Genomic DNA, 18,360 nt, shown 5'->3' with positions numbered 1-18,360 from the left:
CCAAAGCCACAGTAAGATACCACCTCACACCAGTTAGGATGGTTCCTATCAAAAACACACAAAAATACAGCAATACAGAAAACAACAAGTGCTGACGAAGACGTGGAGAAATGGGAGCTCTTGTGCGCAGGTGGTGGGAATGTGAAGTGGTGTAGCTGCCGTGAAAAACAATACGACAATTCCTCAAAAAATTAAAAATAGAACTACCATGTGATCCAGCAATCCCACGTCTGGGTATTTATCCAAAAGAATTGAAAGCAGGGTCTCGAGGAGATAGCTGTACACCTGTGTTCACAGCAGCAATATTCACAGTCACCAAAATGTGGAAACAACCCAAGTGTCCATGGACGGATGAACATGTTGGATAAACACAATGTGGTCCATCTATACGGTGCGATATTATTCCACCTGAACAAGGAAGGAAATTCTGACACCTGCCACCACATGGAAGGACCTTGGGTACATTATGCCACCTGCAATAAGCCAGTTACAAAAGGACAAATATTGTATGAATCCATTTGTATGAGGTACAAGGGAGTAGTCAAACTCAGAGACAGAAAGTAGGGTGGTGGGGGCCAGGGCTGGGAGGAGGGTGAGTGGGGAGCCAGTGTTTAATGGGGACAGAGCTTCAGTTTTGCAGGAAGAGAGGGAGCGAGACGGTGGTGGTGGCTGCGCCACAGTGTGGAGATGCTGGATGCCACTGAGCTGTGCCCTTAAAGCAGTTAAGATGGTTAAATGTTCTGGTACATAAATTTTATCACAATTAACAAAAGTCAAATTTCCTTGGCCAGTCAGCCTACCGGTGGGTCGCTGGCACCCACCCTGGACCCTGGGGCGGGGGCGAGAGTGGAGCCTGTCAGAAAGAACCAGAGCCAGGCAGCAGCTGAAGTGGTAAAATCAGATGGTATTTAGGGCTCTTGCCATCGAGGAAAAGAGACCTCGGTGTAGAACTGGTCTCAGCTCTGAACACAACAAGGACAAGTGGGAATTTATAGCTGAGGAGCGGGGGGGGGCGGTGGATGGAAGTGACCATGAGGAGACGTCAGGAGTAAGTGGGGGGACGGGTGGTCAGGCATCGCCTGGGGGCGGTGGGGGGACCCGACCGGATATCCAGGGTGGAGGTTCTGTCTGAGTTGCTGTGGTGGCATTCCTATTGATGCAGGCCCACGAGGATGATGCCAAGGTCAAAGCCTAGAGGGAGGGCAAACCCTTATTGAAGGAGCGTCTTCACCAAGACTGAGACCTGTGAAGGGGCTCCCTGAGCCGCGGGCTGGGTCAGCCTAAACCCGCTGGCCTGCTGGGGAACGAGCCGCAGAAACAGGTGGGTCGGCATTCCGGCGGAAATGATGCTTCCTTTCGGCAACTGGTACTAAAGACACATTCCTCCCTCCTGCAGGACCCCAGGGTCTTCCCCCACCACCCCCCGGAGCGCATGCCTAGCAGTGCTGGGCCCTGTATGGTCAAGGTCAAGGGGACATTTTCCAGGAGCAAAGTTGGGCTTGGCCACCAGGAGCAAAGGCATGGGAAAGGCCGAGGGGTTCAGAAGGTCAAGGTCGCCGGTGCTCGGAGCCCATGGTGCTCCCTGACGGTGCACGAGAGTCCTTGTCCATTTTACTGCTGTTAAGGCCACGGCAGCACACGGTTTACAAGTGACAATGGAATACACGACAGTCCTGACTGTAAATTCCACACGGTCAGTGGATTCTTGCAGACTGCTTTTGTTGACTTCTGCCAAACCCTGTACCTGCCATCGCCAACCAACGCCTGCCACTGGCGAGTGGCTGTGGTTCTGACACGTGTGTTGGCACGTGCTTTCTTTTCTTCTTCTTTCTTTTTTCAAGACGAAAAGGGGAGCCACAGAGACTTACGCCTGGTCTTCACCAGTCTGCCGATGACGTGAGCAGGGCCTGGCAGGTACCTGGAGCTCAGGAGCTGCGGGGAGTGAGATCGTGAGTGAGGTCGCGGGGCTGAGGCGCTCCTGCCGGTGCGGGGCTGCGGGCCGTCAGCGCTGGTGCCCGTACTGGTGTTACTGCTACTGCTCGTGAGGCTCCCGCAGACGGGGGCTGGCGCTGGTCGGTCAGTTCCTAGGCCCTGGGGTGGCAGTGGGGACCACCTCCTGGGGCTGCTGTAACGAGGCACCGTAAACTGGGTGGGTTAAAAAAATAGAACTTATTTTTTCTCAGTTCTAGTGGCTGGAAGTCCACGATCAAGGCGTCATCAGGGCCACGCTCCCTCTGGAACCCGTAGGGGACTCCTTCCTCGTCTTCCCCAGCCTCCTGTGGTTTGCTGGCAATCCGCATGTTCCCAGCTCGTGGACACACCACGCCCATCTCTGCCTCCGCCTTCACACGGCCTCTTCCCTCTGTGTCTCTGTGTCTTCGCATGGCGTTTCCCTCTTCCTGTGAAGACACCAGTCACAGTGGAGTCGGGCCACCAGTACGACTTTGTCTTAACTAAATACTTCTGCAGTGGCCGTATTTCCGAATAAGGTCACATCCTGAGATACTGGGGGTTAGAACTTCAACATATGAATCTTTGGGGGATACAATTCACCTCCATAAAAGACTGAGAGTAGAGAGCTGTCATCATCCTTCATGCATCCATCCGTCTACCATCCACCTATCCTTCATCTATCCATCTGTCTGTCTATTCATCTACCTCCATCCATATTCATCTCTCTATCCGCATCTATCCACCCATCCATCCATCCATCCATCATCTATCATCTGTCCATTCATCCATCCATCGATTCTGACATTTTGTTTGAGTGCCTTCCACGCTCCAGGCATTGTCCTCGGTGCTGGGAATCCAGTGATTCACAGGGCGGATGTGGCTCCTGTCTTCCTGGATCTCTGGGTCTACCAGGCAGGAAGAGTCTGCACAACTCATCACGGGATTGATTGGTTAGTTGCTCGCACGGTGAGAAGCGCGATGACTACTCCCCGCAGGCCCGGCCTGGGACGGTCACCAGGCTCCTCGACTCCCGCGCTCACCTCTGTGAGTTTCACCACTCTCTTCTCCAGCATGACTCCCTCCCTCCTGGGGCTGGGAATGCAGACTCCGGGCATCCTAGGGCCTCCCAGGGCAAAGCTTGGCACCGGTGGGCCCAGACAGACCCTAAAATTGACAGTGGGAAGTGACACAGCAGGCAATGCAGTGGAGCAACCGGGGGCCAGTGCTGTCCACGGCCCGGACGGCTCAGGGTCTCTGCCTTAGGCCGCTTTCTTGGGGGCTGGGCAGCCCCACACCTGTGTTTAGCTCCTGCCTCTTCTTTCACTTCCTGGTCTCAGTTTCCTCATCTGAAAAATGGGATGACATTAGTTCCTGTCTTGTACGTTTGCGGTGAGGGTGGAATGACAAACGACTGCAGACGCGCCAGACAGACAGGAAACGGGGGCGAGGGAGCTGCAGGCATTGGCCTTGGGCGCCCGAGCTGGCGGCACCCTCTTAGACCCCGGGTCCGAGGGCCTGCGGTGGCTGTGCTCTGTCCGTGATGGATGCTCCAGTGGGTGAGAACGTCACTCCTTTGCAGGCAGGAGGAGATAGTGCGGAGGGTGAGGAGCAAGAGGAGGTTTAGCTCTGCTCTCGGCCTCTTCAAGTGTCTCCTGTTTCCAGGTTGGAGGCAGCAGTTCGGAGAGGAAAGCCGGGGGCAGCTCCCAGGCCCCTGCAAGGCGCGGCGGCTTGGGTGACTGATTGCGGGGCTGCTGAGGCTTGCTGGCAGGATTCAGCCAGGAGGGGGCTCCTCGGCAGGAGGGAAGGGGTGGGTGAGCCAGGTGGGCTGCTAGGAAGGAAGGCAGGACACACGTCTGGGTTATTTCCCCAGCTAACCCCGCAGGCCAGAGACCCCTGCCCCTCCCCGCGACCCTCTTTGCAAGGTGCGGCCTGCACAACCAGCACTGCCTCGGAGCCGCTCACCCCAGAGGCTAGCCCGGCGCTGCCCAGGGCTGGGCCTGCCAGCCTGGGCTCTGACCACCCCTCCAGGATCTGAGACACGACAGCCCCTGCCGCCTTCAGCTTCCAACGCGCAACTTGGAATGAAGACGGCACGACCCCGCCACGGCCGGAGCGAACAGGGAAGCGGGGCCGGCAACCCCGACAGTGAAGCAGGAGTCCTGTGCTGAGGACCCGGGTCCTGGGAGGAGCTGTGGGCAGCCCTGCCTGCAGCCCTCAGGCCGCTGGGCCACACGCCAGCCTCGGGGACCCGCCTGGGCCCCCGGTGAGCAGAGCCCGGGTGCAGACGCCCTCCTGGAGCAGCAGGCCCGGGGCCCCCGGCTGCACTGGGCCCATCAGGACGGGCGCTCCGGGCGGCTCCGTGCAGATGCCCGCTCGCCGTTATCAAATGTGAGGAGCTCTTCATGCTTGTCCCCCTCAGCACGTCTCTTCCCCCCGCGCCTTCATTTCAGTCGTGTGGTGGGTTCCAGCCTGCGTGCAGGAGGGGTCAGAGCAGGCCCCGGCTTCTCGCATGAAACTCCTCCGGTTAGTGACAGACTAGGCGAAGCGGGACACTGGGGCCGATGGGGTCTGTCTGGCAGCCTGGCCTTCCGGCCTCGGCTCCCTGTCCCACGTGCAGGGCTCTGCGCGTCCGCGTTCACCTGTCCGGCTGGTTAGCTCGTGCTCTTCTTTACATCAGCTTCTACCGACTCCTCCCCACCTCCCCTCGTCCACTTAGCCTCGTCCTCAGCAACGCCCTTGAAATCCCAGGACTGACCAAGTAGCAGTGATATAATAGTGAGAGCACGTATTATGTGCTCTTTCTAACACGTGTTAAAATAAATCTTCAGATTTTAAATAAAAGCGTTCAGTGGGGACCACCTAAAATCTCCTTGGGGATCAGCAGGGACATGTACCCCAGCCTTTGGGAGACCCTGCTGGGGGCAGCCCTGCGGCAACAGCACGCAGGGACGGGGGCAGGGAAGCAGGGCTCTCGAGACACTAGACGTGGTACCTTGTCGGGTGCCCCTGGCAGCCTCTGCTCCACACACAGAGCAGCAGGGGAGTTGGAAGAAGATGCAATCCTGGTTCCTGCCCCCAGGAACTCACACTTGAGTTTTGGAGGCACTCTTCAGAAACTGAAGTGTTTGGCACAAGACGGCTTATAAATAAATGCTGAATTGTTGCTGCAATTCAGAGGAGAAGGCGTCCCTGAGCAAACTGGAGTGGCTGAGAACACGGACGTCTGGGATGAGAGTTTGATGTCAGCCTCTTGTGCTTGCTGTCTATCCTGAGCACATCGTTGACCCTTCTCAAGCCTTACTTTCCCATCTGCAAAGCAGGTGGAGGAGGAAAAAACAAAATCCTTTCCTTTACCCTCTTATGTTCAGTGACAGGGCCTGCAAATTAAACTGACAAAAAGATAAATTAAGAGGAGAAATGGCTTAACATGCATGCACATGGGTGCTTCCCAGAAAAGAAGTGAGAACCTCAAGAGGCAGATAGACCCACGCTTAACACTTTTAATTTGACAAAGGGTGATACATTGTGGAGAAGAGACTAGGAAAAGGAAAAGGGGGTTTGGACTTCCGGGGTGGTTAAGCTGTGGGAAGGCACTGGGGTATGTATGGGATTTAGTAAGGTTGTGCAGACTCAAGCTGTCTTGTGTAAGAGTTGTCCCCAGAGTCCTTCTTTCCTTCCTGATATGAGAGAAGGACCCCTTTAAAACTAGAAATTTCCTGTACAAGAGGGAGAGTTTTGCCCTGCTTTTAGGCAGGAGGAGGGACAGCACACAGCTCCTCCTGGGTTTCTGCTGGTTGATGGCCTTCAGCTCAAAACAATGCCAGTCCTCTCCCAAAGCAGCATCTCTCAGGGTGACATGTCCTAATCCTTTCACGGGGATGAGTCCCTTCCCCACGGGGAGGTGTGGGGACCAGGGGAGCAGAGACATCCACACAGGAGACCTGCCGCACAGCAGCCTAGCCCGGGATGCTCTCTCTAGGGACAGTGTGGCCTTCTCACTCGGGCTGGGCTCTGGGGTCAAGGGTCAGGGTCACGGCCTTCCCAGAGGCTCTTCAGCCAGGGAGCTCTCCCCACTGGGAGAGCCCTCAGGAGGGCATCTGAGGGTGACGTTGAAACTTGCCAGGGATCTTTCCCTCATTCTGAGCTTCAGCCCTTGGTCATTTAGGGTTGCCGGCCTCACCCTCGGCTCTGGGGAAGAGTCGGCTTCGGCAACCTGGGAGCAGCTCAGGAAGCCCTCCAGACATTGGAGCTGGTGTGGCCTCTGGGATTGGGTCCTGGAGGAGTGGAGCTGGTGCCCTGGGCACCAGAGCCTCCCCCAGGGGGAGACAGGGGGTGACTTCTCACCGTGGGCGGGAACTGTGTCTGGTGATGTACCAGTTAGGTTCGGGAGGGCTGGCTGCTGTAGCGAGTGAGTCCTGACATCGCCGGTGACTTCACACAGGCTTGCTGTTGTTTTCCCCGTATAACCACCCGGCGCGGGCGGTGCTGGCCAGTGGCGGCTCTCCTCAACAGGGTGATTCAGGGCCCCAGCTCCTCAGCCTCCGGGCCGCACTCCCCGGGTCAGGGGTTCTTCACTGGTTTTTGTGTCTTGGACACATTAGGAAGCCTGATGATGTCTATAGACCCCCTGTCAAGGGTTTAAAATGAACAATGTGAAATATGTAATATTACAAAGGAAATAAATGATGATGGAATGTAGTTATCAAAATATTAAAAAACAAATTTACCGTAGTGTCCTCACTTTTTTTTTTATTAACACATCAAACCACGGCAGCTGGTCTAGTGGCTCCAAAGCCCTGAAGCAGCGAGGAGTGAAGCAGTTCACGCATCTGTGATCACTGCATCGTGATGTGGAGACACCTGTGAGTTCAGTTTGAGACGGAGCCGTGGGTCTGCTCATGTGCTGCCGCGTGTGTAACTGGGGGAGGTTCTGTGTGTCAGCGGGAGGCTAGTGAAAATAAGCATGTAATTTACTTCCCACCCAAGTTCATGGCCCCTGGGCTGCAAATCCAGCCCCGAGCCCTCCCCATTGTCTGCACCTTTCGGCAGAAGTGAGAGGAAAGAAAGCGGAGACCATTCTCAACAGCATTTTCCTGGAAGGGATACGTGCACATTCTGTTGGGAAGTCGTGCTGACACGGCCACTCTACATGCACGTCCGGCTGCTGCAGGTGACAACCTTGAGGCTGGAGCGGAGGACACACAGCCCTTTTGACCTGTGCCTTCCTCTCCTGCTTGCATGGAGAGTACACATTTTTACTCAACACTTCATAACATGTCAGGAATTTTGTCTTACTTCTGAACGTGATGGCAGTGAGAATGGAATTAATAGTGTTTCAATACGTTTGTGTGTCTTTCTCTTCCATTATTCAGTCATGTCTCCAAATTGACTAGTTTTTGACTTAATAGCATCACTACGGGTTGAATTGTGTCCTCCAAAAGGATACCTTCCAAGTGCCTGTGAATACAATCTTATTTGGAAATAGGGTCTTTGCAGATGTAAATCAAGTTAAGATGGGGTCATTAGGGTGGGCCTTAATGAATATGACTGGTATCTTGGTTTGGTAGGACCACCAAAGCAAAATACCCCAGACTGTGGCTTAGATAACAGAAAGTTATTTTCTCACAATTCTGGAGACTGGAAGTCCAAGATCACGTTTCCCATGGGGCTCGGTTTGTGGTGAAGTCTACCTTCCTAGCTTGCATACGGCCACCTTCTCTCCGAGTCTTCACGTGGCTTTTCTTCAGAGCACCGGTGGAGAGTGAGAGATCTCTACCCCTTCCTAGAAGGCCACCAGTCTTACTGGACTAGGGTCCCGCCCTTATGACCTCATTGAACACTTCCTAAAGACCTCATCTCCAAATACAGTCGCATTGGGGGTTAGGGCTTCTACATAGGGATTTTGGGAGACACATTTCCATAGCAGCCAGCATCCTTCTAAGAAGAGGAAACTGCCATGTGAGGACAGAGACGTAAGGGAGATGCCACGTGATGACAGGTAGAGACGTGGGTGATGTGCCTGTGAGCCAGGGAACACCAAAGGTTGATACCGTCACCGAGAGCTAGGATTCCATCCAGAACCTCAGAGGGCGCACTGCCCTGCCAACGCCTTGCCGGGGACCTCTAGCTGCCAGAATTGTAGGAGTGTAAATTTCTTTGTTTTAGGCTACTCAGCTGGTGTTACCTTGTTACACAGCAGCCCTAGGAAATGAACATGTTCATGAACTGACTATTAGGATACTTTGTAGGTGGGACTGTGTTTTACCTCAACCTCATTTCCTTAACAAACACTTACTGAAATGTACCAGGTTTGGGGATTATAAGAATGGGTGGGACACAGTCTTTCTCATAAAGCTTGTCGTCCTCTGGTTTTCATGCCCAAGTCGGTAGGTAATGCCGGGAGAGTGTCATAATTGCGCAGGCAGACCAAGCGTGAAGAGCCCCAGAAGCCCCAGGAGGGTGCCCGGCGCGTCCCAGCTGGGGGAGTGACCAGTGAGAGGAGCCTCTGGGGGGGCACGAGGTCAGGGGAGAGTTCCTCCAGGAAGGCAAGACTGGGGCTCAGACCAGAAGGTGAGAGAGAGCGTGAGACGTGACAAGGACTGAGGGCTCCCCGGCATGGGGTGTGGAGCGCCAGCATGGGGCTGGGGAGCAGACACGAAGCCACAGAGGTCAAGAGGAGCCACTTCATGGGGGACCTTGTAGGCTGAGGCAAACCGAGGCAAGCCAAGGATCCTACCCACAGAAAACGGGAGAAGTTGATCATTACCATGGTTTAATGTCCTCCCATGCTGTAAGTCACTGACAGTTAAAGCCAGTTAATGAAAACTGGTTATTTCGTGACCCACTCACCTGTCCTCATCCGGCCTAACCAAGGACAGTGCAAGCTCCTCGCGGGTTCCCACCTCTCCTCCACCTTGGAAGGAACCTTGCATATTGAGAGTGGCTCCTGCCCAACGGACAAAGCAGAAACGCCTCCTGGTGTCTCTGGGTTCCTCACCTGCAGAGCTGAGGCAAGGGCTTCCCGGCAGGAAGGCTGATTGAGGCTGTGTTCACAGGCAGCAGGAGGGTGGATCAATGGGAGGGGAGTAGGGGGATGGGGGTGGAAATCAATAAAGGATTCACTGCTGACCCAGTTACCACTGTGGGTAACTGGATCTCAGTTCAGCTGGGGACTCTCCGAGGAATTTTGTAGAAGAGTGCACTTTAGAATTGTTCTCCAAAGGGTGCAAGATAGATGCATTTATTCACCAACTCCGAATCTCCCTGATTTGAGGTTGGTCCTGCACGCGGGACGCTCCGGCGCTGGCGGAAGCCGTGGTGCGGAAAGGCGGGGAATCAAGGCGGCGGGGCACGAGGTGAGAGCCCGCCGCTGTGCACGGAGCTGTCCAGGAGAGCAGTGCTGAAAGCCGGTGGGCCGAGGCGACGTCTGCTTCAGTCCCCTGCCTGACTTTACATTCCAGGTAGGATTCTCAAGAAAAATCTCAAGCCCTAGGGATTTGTGAAACTCAGCTGGCTTTACTGCTGCGGCTGGTCCTAAAATCCCTCATCTCTTCCCTCCATCACTCATTGTGGATTTCTCCCGGCCTGTGCTGATAACTGGCTCTACTTATTGGTCTGGAAGCAACAAGGGGCCGGATAACATGAAGCCTTGTCTTTTCACAGCCACCAGTTTAGAGAAGCTTTCTCTCCTCTAGAAAAGGGGAGGAAGCGTCTTGTTCCCACCTGGAGTGTTCAGAGGGTAAGGTTCAAGATTCTCAGATGCATTCACCCAAATATCTCACCCCTTGACCCAGAGTCCCACTCCTTCTCTGTCAGCCCTTCACACGAGCCTCGGACACCTGTCAAGGCTGTGAATTCAGAGTCTTTTGTGGTTTTCCCACCCTTATATTTAATTACAGCTTTCAGCACCACCTTCCCTCTGGCTGCAGGAGATGACAGTGACTTTAAATGCTGCCATGGAGGCATTTTGGCTTTGGCTGCATACCCTGAGCTGATAATTGGCTGCTCTGAGCTTGTCATTCTCTTCCAACCAGTCTAAGGCAGTTAATAAAAAGCCAGCGAACTCTCCAACCTTCTAACTACCACTGCTTCCATACACTTCAAGGGCTGGTTACCACCTAGACCAAGGCTTTCCTTTCACCCGCCCCTCACCCCACACACTGCGGGGCAGAGTTTTGACAGCTGTGATGCTACTGCTCACCAGGGATTATCGTCGCTCTGTTTATCCCTAGGAATGGGGTCTTCGTTGCTGTCACACAGGGAACAAGGCAGTTCCAGGATTCCGTCCTGAGGGTCAGCTTTCTAAGTTTGGCTTGAATTCCGCAGAAGCAGAGCCTGAGGCAAGGGGCTGGGTACTTTACTGGGGATGTGCTCCCAGGGAGTAGGAGAGGGGTAGTGTGGGTGGAATGGGGCAGGAGGAAGATTCAGTGAAAGGATTTGCCATGGAGATGATTACCGCTGTGTTCAACTGAGCTGTAGTCCCACGGGGACCCCATAAGCACCGTGTAGAAAGCCTCTCATTATTGTATCTATGAAGGAAGTGAGGCTGGGCTGTTTATCCACCAACTCCCACACCCTGTGTTTTCAGGGTGCTTCTGAGGTTGTTAATCTTCCCCACATCTCTGGGCTGTGCCTGTGCAAGGGCAGCAGGGCCTCCATCATTTCCGGGAACGTTGTGATGCAGAAGAAGCAGTGTGCGCCAGGTGTGGGAACGGTCCACGGCCACGGTGCTGAAGCCAGGGGGGCCGCGGGGCTGAGGAGTGGAATACCACCATGTCCCACACCCACAGACAGATTCAGATCCAGAATGCTTCCCAAACTCTTCAGGGCCTCATCAGCCTCAAACCCTGCCTCCCATACTCCATGCATTTGTTCCAGAAACCTAATTTTCTTTACCTACTGTCCGGACACTTCAGCTAACCTCCTGCATCCCTGTGGATTTACTTAATGGGGGCACACAGCATCTGTGCCAGGAGAGCAGGGGGCAGCATACCCGCTGAGTGCCTGGTGACAACTTGTTTGTCAGCTCTTGCTTGGGCAGGAAAGAACCAGACAACCAGCTGTTGCACTGGTGCGTGGAGGAAAATCCTGTTGCTCTCTGTTTCTGTATTTTGGTCGAGTAGTCTGCTAGAACCTCGGGGGTGTCAGGTCAGGACATCGTAACCTCTGGCGGGGATAAATAGTGCCTGCCCCGTTTTTCTCAGTTTGGGCTCCTGGAAACAAATGTCGGCCGTTTCATCAAAAACAAAGGTCCCCTGTGGGACAGTTTGAACGGCTCACCTATGAAGGGCACGTTACTTTTCCTCCCACTTCTGAAGTCCGCCCTAGTTTTCTCTTCTGCTGGCTGCCCCCTTGAGTTATGGGTCTCCCCAGCCATAAAAGAGACATAATGTTCACCTTTCATGAGTGAGAGAACCAGGAGCACTTGCCAAGGGCTTCATATGGCTCTCTGACAAATGTGCCATGGCTTTGACCCTGCTATCTGCAGAAGCCCCATCAGAGGGGACCGAGCATCCCAGCTGTGGGAGGATGTGAGGACTGTGGAGGTGGAGGGAAAGCTAGTGAGCAGGTGGTCCCCTGGGGTGTGACCTCCGGAGCATCTCGGGGGCAGTCGGTCATGGTTTTCACACTCTAGAGTTCTGAGGGTACCAGTGAGGAAATACAAGGGGACACAAGTTTTGAGGATGTAAATAATTGCGAGATTGTCTTAGACTTTTCTGAGACCTCAGACCCGAGGTGATTTCCCCAGTGGGCAATGGGAGGAGAGTGTGTGCTGGGGGGGGACCTGGATTTAAATCATGGCTGCCCATTTGTCAAGTGGTGTGGCCTTGAGCAAGTTATGAAGCCTCTCTGAGTGCCACCTTCTTCATCTGAACCAAGGGCACAACATTCTTCAGCTCACAGAGTTGTCACGGGGATAGATGAGGGGACACAGGCCGTGCGCTGGCCCTGCCCTGCGGAGGGCACAGAGCCCGGCACTCAGTGGAAGCGTCCTCCCTTCCCTCTCCCTCGTTGCAGGGAGAAGCTCATGGCTCCGCTGCCTGGAAGGCACAAGGGTTTGGGAAAGATGGGCCACACCATCGTCTGCTGACCTCCAGGCACTCTGAAGGGTGATTAAAATGATGGCTTCAGATGTTGGAAGCACCAGGAGCGGCCTCTTTGATCTGTCTGCTTTAAAAATCCTGTCCTTACGGTAGACTCACTTTAGGCTTTTTGGTTCTGCAGGATTTCCTAATCCCTTTTAAATAAAGATCAAAAAGGAGCCAGCTCCTGGCAGCATCACCCCTTCCTGCTGGTCAGTACCCTGTAGAGGTTTGGGTTGAAAGTCCTAGTAACTAGCTGGTGAGAACTGAGAATACTGTCTCTGGGCACCAAACTGGTTGGAAAACTTGGTCACCTGGTGGCAGATCCCACCCCGATCCATCTCCTCCTGAGTTTCTGAAATAATAGTTGCAAATGCTTCTATGTGCCAAGTACAGTTTGACATGCATTAACCCATTTTATATGCAGCAACCCATTTACTCCTCACCACAACCTGTAAGGTAGGTGACCACCATTATCAGCCCATTTTACAGACTGGAAGGCTGAGGCTCAGAGAGGCGCAATGACTTGCCTAAGAGCATGCAGAGGGTGAATGGCAGAGCCGGGGTTTGGTCTCCAGAGTCCATGTGCATAACCACATTGGCTGCAATGCCGAGGACTTAACTAGTGGTAAGTTCTCAACCCTGCGGATTTGCAATTCCCTTTGCAAGGAATGTGTCTTTTCCCCCGGGTTCAGGGGCTCCACTAGCTGTCTGGGCATTAGGCACATTTCTGGGGAACACGTTCCCCACAGCATCCGGGGAGACTTGGGGAGTGAATATGGAGCAATCCACAGCTTCTGACATCAGTAGCTCTGGCGGCCTGACCACCCTTTGTGATTGTATCATAGTTGGCAGGAAATACCTGCTCATTTAGTCCAAGTGTCAGCTGTAGGTTAAGCATGGAACTGAGAAGCATTAACTCTAACCTTAAAACGGGGCAGAAAGGCAGAGTGAGTCAAGCCTCTGGGAGGTGAGCTCTGCCAGGGGACCGAGGGGTCAGCCCTGGGCTGACAGTCTGCTGGGCAGCAGACAGGAGAGGAGGCCCAGCGAGGCGAACAGGCCACTAGCCAACCCACATGTGGACCAGGCCCCCCGTGAGCTTGGTTTCTCCCCATCTTCTTGTTCTGCGTATTTTTTATTCCTGTATTAAGATGATTTTTGACTCTGAAGGTCAGAGCACCCTTGTGGGGAAGACGACAAGCTTGTGGGTGTGACTCCATCTGCCGCCCCCACGTCCACTCCGGGTGGCCCTCAGACCCTGTTCCCTGGTGCCTAACGGGAGAAAGAGAAGCAAGACCCACTGGGTCCATGGGCGCTGGGTCCAGGTGGAACCCAGTCCATCTTGAAAAGAATAAAGACCAGGAACAAAAAAAGCACGTGCAGTATCCAGTCCCACTTCTGTAAAAACAAACGTGGGGACTATTGGCAGGAGGCGCTCCAAGGAACCGCCGCGATTGTTCTCAGGGACAGGTTCCGCCAGACAGCGGAGAGGTGGGCGAGTTGAAGGGTTTAATCTCGGCTCCATTTTTAAAATGATCTAAAGCAAACATGTTATTTTAGTAATAAGGATAAAATGAAGAGAAAAGCCAGCTTGCTTCCCTCGGGTAGAGACAGTGACAGAGGGACGGGCCCCTTGGCTCTGCCGCCCGTGCCACACCCCCTGCGGCCCGGCTCCCGCGTCTGGGAAGTGAGGGAACGGCGCCTTGTCCGGACACTCACGGAAGGGCCACGGGGACGCCGCGGCCGAGCAGTTGCGGGCGCGCGGGCTGGTTACCGTCACTGCTGTCCTCCGCCAGAAGCGTCGCTCGGGGGTGAAGTCTGTGACGATCTTGCTGGTTCACTTCTCGGTGAAACTCAAGGGCAAATCCCCATCTTCCTTTACTAGGAAGCGTGTCCTTCTCTTCTCGTGGAAGTGGGTCCGGGGGCCGCGGCGGGGAGGAGACGCCGGCCCGTCCTGGGGCCGTCCTGAGGCCGCGTCGGCTGTGTCTCGGAGGCCGGCGCCGGGACTGGAAGCTGCGTCAGGCCCAGCTGAGGAAGAGGACGTAGGTGTCCCTGCCCGAGCCTCCGGGAACGAAGTTTGTGTACATTTTGAGGTGGGGTCGCCCAACGTGACTCCGAGGCCCAGGAAGCGCCCGTGAGCAGGCATGCCACCGAGGTCAGGGGACGCCGGCCCTGGTGCCACCCGGGAACGCCCGCCCCTGCGCCTTCCCAGAAGACCAGGGCGGCGCGAGTCCGCAGGCTGGGCCCCCACTTCCCGTGGCCCTCACTTATCCCCACCTCTGACAGGGAGGCTCATTATCACATTCCTGCTGTCGAGCCGTCTTCAGCTTTCTGCACGCAGGCCTTCAACAGCCAGGCCCCCGCCGGCCTCCCAGCGTCCGTCTATTTGGCCTGAAGCAGTGAAACATCTGAGCTGCCAGGGACCTTGTAAGAACAGTGAGAACTGCTCTGTGAGCTTTTTTTTTTAATCCAAAAACAAAACCAAGAATCAAAAAGACCCACAGGAAACCAAACCTTTCAAGTGATTTCCCTTTCCTCGAGAAGCCTGCCGGAGGTCCCGCCCCCAACCCCGCTGTCTCTTCTGGGGCTCGTGCAACACGCTCCCAAGACCCACGCGAAGCTCCCGGGAGACAACGGCTCTAAAACCAGAGAACACGGTGGCACCTTTGTCCAGAGGCTCACCAGAAGCCTCCATCGCTGCGTCATCTTAACTTTAGGGCCTAGCATTCCTCGAGCTCTGAGTTTTAAAGCAGCTTGTGCCAAAAAGAATCCTGTGTGTCTCACGCACGTGTGTCGGACAGGTGGCCATGTGACTTTTCTGATGTGTCCTTGTGTATCAGTTAGAATCACCCCCTCAGCCCACCCCTGCGGTGCGTGGAGCGAGCCCGCACGCTCAGGGCAGAGGCAACGCTACGGAGGAAAAGCGCCATTGACCCGGGGGCCGAGGAGCGGAAACGAAGTGCTCCCGCGAAGGGAAGCTGCGTCAGTCTGCCCCCGGGTCTGCAGTCCGCTCAGACTCGAACGCTGATTTCTTGTTTGAGGTTAAGATGTATAACACGTTCTGTAAAGAGGTTCTGCCTCAAATCCTTTTTCCAAACCGGGCGGAGTTGCACATTCTCAATTAAAAGCACCTGATTAAACATATTAAAGATTCTTCGCAGTACCACGCTTCATCCTGCAAAGTCCACGCTCTCTGGCCCGTCGGAGGGGTTGCCGGGAGCTCTGGCTCCCCTGAGTTGGTTATCTACGCTGCCTACCGAAATACCCAACTTAGTGGCTCAAGTCAACACCTGTCTCTTACCTCATGGTGTCCGTGGGTCAGAGGTTTGTGCTGGGTGCTCCACTGAGGGTCCCATGAGGCTGCCACCAGAGTGTCGGCTGGGGCCTGTCCCCTTCTGGAGCTCGGGCTCCTCTCCTAGCGGGTTTGCCGTTGTCAGACTCCTGTTCCTCGTGGTTGTAGGATTCAGGTCCTCCTTTCCCAGCTGTCGGCAAGGGCTGCTCTCGGCTCCGAGGGGCCGCTTGCGCTCGGTGCCGCCTGCTCCAGCGGCGGCCCCTGGCCTGCGTGGGTGTTTGCGTCCTTCCGGGCCCTCAGGGGCGTGTCTTCCCGAGCCCTCTTTTCTGGGACTTCAGATCCCCTTTCAGAGCTCACCTGGGTAGGGCAGGCCCGCGGAGGAAACGTCCTTCTGACGAATGCTGGTGGTTAGGGACCCTAATCACATCCCCAGCATCCCTTTTGTAACGTGACATAATCCAGGGGCTCTCCCCGCGTACGCAGGTCTCTCCATAGTCGGAGGAGGGCGTTATACGTGGCCGTGTGTCACTGGGGTTCCCTTAGAGTTCTGCTGCTGATCCACTTCAGGGGCCCCTGGCGGGCTGGCCATGGTGGGGGGGCGTTGCCTGCACGTGGAGGCAGCACCTCGTGTGGGGTCGTGCAAGGTCAGATCCCCCCAGAGTTCCTCTCCGATGCAGCCTGAGCTGTGGGCCTCCCACCGCACCTCTGGCTTCCGTGTCCGTCAGGGGTGAGTCCGCGCACGCCTGTGTGCGCCTGCTGTGAGCTCTGCCTCCCGGATCTTGACGGGGAGGCCTCGCCGTGTGGGCGGGGGCTCAGCACGGACTCCTGGGGGGCTGGAGGTTACAGGGAGGCTCAGAGGAAGGCTCCCTCTGAGGCTTGGCTGGAACCAGCCTGGAGGCGTGGGTGGTGTGCGTCCAGGAGAGAGGAGGGCAACAGCTGAAAAGTTGCCGAGGCGGGAGGAGTGTGCAGGGTGGACAGGGGCCGGGCCTCCTCGGGGTGTGTGGGAGGCTCCCCAGCCCAGGGTCTCCGCCTCTGTTGCAGGACCTGGCCGTGACCCCCGGGCTCTCCTTCTTGGATAACCCTCCCTGTGGTGTTTCATGCACCAGCCTCTGACCTCGTGGCCCCTCTGCTGGACTCAGAAAGCTTCTCTTAAAGACCTTTGGTAACTCAGCACTTAAAAGGGTGGCCCTCCCAGCCTGGCACAGTTTCAAGTCTGTAACAGCGAAGGCTCTTCCTGTGCCTGGAGGTCGAGGAAGAGAACAGGATGCCAGAGGAAACGGTCGCCGTTGAAACCCAGATGCTACGAGTCCGTGAAGGGTCAGCAGCCCCGAGGGCCTGGATCCCATGGTGACCTGCCCTGGACTGGACGGTGGTGGGCGCCGCGGGGCCGGGGGGGCGGGGCGGGAGGCGCCCCGCGCTGCGGGGTGGGGCTCTGCGGTCAGCAAGCAAGCTGTGCGCGGTGGGTTTTGGCGGCAAGCTCAGCCTGGCCGGTGGAGGCCCGGGCCCTCCTCCTGTTTCCGAGCCTCCCCTGGAGAGCTCAGCTGAGCACAGGACGGAGGGTCCTGTCTCAGAGCCATTCTCTCAGTTCCAAAGAAGCGAGGTTACTCTAATCCCAGAAGACGTTTTGACTTGCCCCGTGAGTCAGCCTTGCCTGATGGGAACAAAGTCGGCGGCCCCTTGCGCCTTGTTACCTTTGGTGGGTGGGGTTTGGGGAGGTGAGGGAGGGAAGGGGTCCTTCCTCCTTGCCCGGCACCAGTGTTTCCAGCATCCTTCCTGGCTTGGGGAGCTTCTCATTAATAATAGGTAATAATTTATGAATAATAGCAGAGTGGAGGCAGGGACACAGTGCACACACGACGTCCGTCACAGACGGTGACGGCACAGACCTGTCGGTTTGTGGCCAGGTCAAGCAAACGCGGTCGCATGTGGCCAGGTAGCTCCACCCGGCTCCCTTAGAACCTCAGTAAGTAATTCTTGCCCGACAAATGGAACGAGACGGACGGAGATCCTCACGGTCTGAATCCAGCCTCAAACACTGGCCATATCCAAGAAAACACCATGGCGTTTAGGGGGAAGACAGCCCGGGCGCTCCCCGGCCCCGCCGCGAGCAGGGCCGAGTGCTGGAACCTGCCGCGGAGCCGGCAGCGCTCTGCAGGGGGGAGGCGCGGGCGTCTTCTGTGCCAGTCTCCAGGCAGTTTCACGGCGGGGGCCGACACTGCGGCGCTCCTGGCATTTGAAGACCCCATGTGAGTGCACGGAGCCTGAGGATGCAGATGTCCCTGTGGATGGCAGGTACAACACGTCGGGTCACCGAGTGCCTCCTGAGCTCCGGTGGGAGGTCCCAGGAGGAGCGGGCAGGGTCTGCCGCAGGTTGCGCCCAGTCACGGCTCCAGCAAAGTGAAGACACCAGGGCTGGGTGCTGGTCCGGGCCTCCCAGGGCCTCCGGGGGAGGTGGGACGTTGGGTGAGGGGGTCCCTGGTCCGGGTCCTTCACTAAAGAAACTGAGAACCAGTAAGTTTCAGAGTCCAGACTCAGACCCAGGACCATCTGCCCTTAGAGCTTGCCAGCTTGGCTGGATGCACGGGGGATGGATGGGCGGGTCAGTGTGTTTAGGCTGGAGGGCACCGTCTGGCTGACACCTGGCAGGTGTACAGCCCGGGGGACTGAGATGGGTCGAAACCCATGAAGCCTTTGAGTGTCAGACAAAGGAATTTCCAGCAAAGTTCTCTCTGGTTCTCAGGATAAAGGAAAACTCCTCTGCCCTTCAAAGGAAATGCTTTTTGTTTTTGGATGGCTCCTAAGCACTTGTCAGAGTCATCCTAACTGAAGTGATGCCTCCTGGCGCCGTGGTCCAGAGGTGTCGACGCTGTAATTGCACTGACTTTTCATATGTGTCAAACTCTGCGGTGACCAGCCTTGCTCCATCTTGGGCCGCTCCTGTACCCTTGTTTCCAACTTGGAAAGGAGCCCTTTGGGAAACGGTGATTCTGCTTCCCCTTGTGTGTGTGTGTGTGTGTGTTTATTTTGGGGGGG

Source organism: Vicugna pacos, chromosome 13 (genome assembly GCF_048564905.1).
Source record: "Vicugna pacos chromosome 13, VicPac4, whole genome shotgun sequence".
Taxonomy (NCBI): Eukaryota; Metazoa; Chordata; class Mammalia; order Artiodactyla; family Camelidae; genus Vicugna; species Vicugna pacos.
This window is presented reverse-complemented; position numbering follows the sequence as displayed.